This window comes from Sphaeroforma arctica (assembly GCF_001186125.1).
Source record: "Sphaeroforma arctica JP610 unplaced genomic scaffold supercont1.666, whole genome shotgun sequence".
Taxonomy (NCBI): Eukaryota; class Ichthyosporea; order Ichthyophonida; genus Sphaeroforma; species Sphaeroforma arctica.
Genome location: NW_014039892.1, coordinates 5,940 through 9,424, shown reverse-complemented (window position 1 = coordinate 9,424; position 3,485 = coordinate 5,940).

The window sequence follows — 3,485 nt, the reverse complement described above, 5'->3', positions numbered from 1 at the left end:
ATGTTTATTCAGAATATAACTGTGTATTTGTACTCTAGTAAACATAGTAAGGAAAATTGTGGGTGAATAATATTGTAGGGATAATATTATTTATTTCAAAAATGGCAAGTATGTATGATACAATGTATGAACATATGGTATGGCTCTCATAGTCGCTGTAGTGGTTCAGGAAAGATTGATGGGAAGAAGTGGTCAGTAAATTCCCGTTTGAAGCTTGGGCCAAGTGAGTCGACAATGGAAGATATGTGCTGAGTCAATTCGGGCCGGTGTTGACAAAACACTGTTACTATCGAATGTTCCATATATTCACTTGCTGACCTACTAAGTAGAGTACCCACCTCTGTGGTACGGATCGGGTCTGCGCCGTGTAGTGCCGCGGAATGGGTTAGTGCAGAGTACGAAATACCGAGACATGATAAAGTGCGCAACCGAAAAACCTAGTTAGGTTTATATATCGAGGAGAGTCCGACACTACATATGTCCGAACGCAGAATTTCTTTAGAGAGCATGAACTATGAGTAATATGATGCCCTCGAAAGTTTGCCCTCGTTCGGAACTTCTGATTTATTATCGGATTTTGTTTGGCTTTTTTTTGTTTTGCTTTTCATGAAATTTTAAAATTAGCCGTAGCCTTCACTCATTGGTGTAGCGAAAATCCGACCATACGTGAAATAACGCATCTGAACGGTCTGAATTTTGATTGATTGTTGTGTATTTAAAAAAAACTAATTGGTGGCCTGCTTGACATCATTATTCACTAAGCCCTAAATATTTAAATATACGTAAACGTGCATTTTCCGGTTATTTTTTCCGGTTATTTTTTTCCGGCCTGGATACCGTTTCTATTTATATATCACCAGTGTCAAAACAAAATGTGACGAGTCGTCACATTTCACCAAAATGCACCCGGTAAGGATTTCCCCCCAAAAATAGTTTGTACCAGAACTGGTACAAAGAAAAAAAAATCAAAATGAAATGGGACGAGTCGTTACATTCACAAATCCCGATTTCTTTTAGTAATTTTATAATTTGGATCCACAAGGTAAATTATCAAGATAGAAACTGGCAAAACAGATCCAAAACCACTTGCACTTCCAGCAATATTTCAAAAGTACCGACGGATTTTTAATGAATATTTCATTCAATAAAATTTTAATTAAAAAAAAGGCTAGTGTGATTTGGGTTTAGGGTTTTATTAACACTGCTCACTTGCCTACGGGGCCCCACCCCGCCCCGTAGAGTCCACGGCAACCAGGTAAACCCATGGTCCTTGACATAGCTTACTAGCGCTCATCGTCATCAGAGGAACTACCATCACTAACACTAGTACTGCCACTAGTACGTCTGTTGCACTCGTCGTCAACAGAGTCACCATCACCACTAACATTAGCACTGCCGTTGGTACTAGACTTGCGTCTGTTCCCTCTAACGCCTACCAACTCGCCCTTGAAGTGTTCATCTTTGTGGAATCGTGAAAAAGAACTTTCATTGCGTGCATCTAGTGAATCGCATGCATCTAGTGAATGACTTTCACTATAACTATCAACATGTACATTCTGTGTATGTTATGGGCGGTTATCAGCCTCTCGCTGAGGGTGTGTTAAGCCTAAAGCGTTGCGTACCATAATGACTTTGTAACTACTATGCTAGCACGATTGTGAGTTTATGTACACGTTTACTATAGAAGTTACAACTTCATACTACATAAGTTACAACTTCAAACATCTACCATTTCGGTGTCGATTGTCCGATCAATGTGTTTCTTGGCTCGTTTTCGCGCTGAATTTTCCGGTCTTTTGATTCCGACAAATAGCTAAGGGCCAAAACAAATCATTCGTGGGGCAAATAAGGGCTAAAAAAATTTCGTAGTGAAATGTGACGACTCGTACATTCCCAAACCCCCCCCCCCAAAAAACCCGGGCCATTATTTTGAGAATGTGACGACTCGTCACCTTCTCTGGCACTGGTGATATATATATATATAAAACAGCTGATTGCCTACGCTTTGAGCGCCTCCTGACATAAAATAATAAAATATGTAGTACTGGTAGTCACGACTCACGACTCACGACTCACGACTCACGAGTCAACAACACTCAACAGTCAACAGTCAGCACTCATCCCACCCCCTTGACGGCCTGGCCCCAGTCGCCACTCACGAGAGTCAGAACTTAGAACTATTACTCACCACACACTCACCAATCAGGCAATCACACACAGTGACACAGACCATAGCCAGTCACCATCCCTCTGCACTTCGGCAGGTCGCTGGAGTGAGGAGATGTCGAAAAACGTGTCCGGCGAAAATGTCACAAAAAAGCATTGCAAGTAGACTTTTTTTACTTTAGTGTGATATTTACTCAGTTTTTCCCAAAAACAAAATAAAATACGGATGTACATATAAACATAAATAAATATTTACATATTTACACAAATATTTGTATTTCTACATTATTTGTTTAGAAAAAAAAACAGAAAAAAAAACAGCTCATACCAACAGTTACAGCCTGCACAATAAACAAATAGGTCAATAGCTGCAGAAAGCTTTCTTGTATTTATCGTATGGTTTGAATGATAGCAGGAAGCACAGCAGTGTCCACGCCCAGTCGCCCATGCAAGCTGAGAGAAGACATATTATATGCGTTAGAGTCAAAACAATATCTTTTTCGATATTCAAGAGATTATACCCATTCCATTCGACAACGTGACCGGGCAACATGGCTGAAGCTCACAATTCAGCTCGGGTGGCAAGCACAGACGAGATTCGCCACTTAAAGCGATTGTTGAAGAACGACGAGGAATTTGGACGGAGCAAACTCAAACTTCGCCTATACCAAACACGGGTTTATGTACAACGACAGGTAGGTGCAATAAATTCAGTTAGGTGAAATATTGATATATATGTGGTAGTGTACTATAACGCCTTCAATTGATCCAATTTGAGGTGCTCTGAGGACGAGATCCGATATAATGAATAAATGTAATAAACTATGCATATTAGTGTCACATTTAAAATAGTAGAACCGCTTGCTTGTATACTTCTGCACAATACAGATGAAAATGTAGTTTATGTCTTTGAACAAATTTTGAGACAGATATAAACGAACGTATTTATGATTCTCCTACGTACAGGGAGTTCATACCTTGTCGAAACTTAAAAATATCCAAACAAATTGAATCGGAAAAAATTTGATATAGGTACACGCTAGTATGGTTGTCTAGTGGCATAAATGCTGTATATACTTGCAGGTGATTTATTCCCTATACATGTGAATAAATTTACACAAATTTGAAGGTATTCACAAGAGGCAAATAAATATACAAGTCTGCACACACACATACACACACACGCACATACATACACATATACACATATACACAAGCGCGCACACGTATTTATATATATAGATTCAATCATATATATATATATTTATATATATATACACATATATACATATACATATACACAAATATATAAATAAATA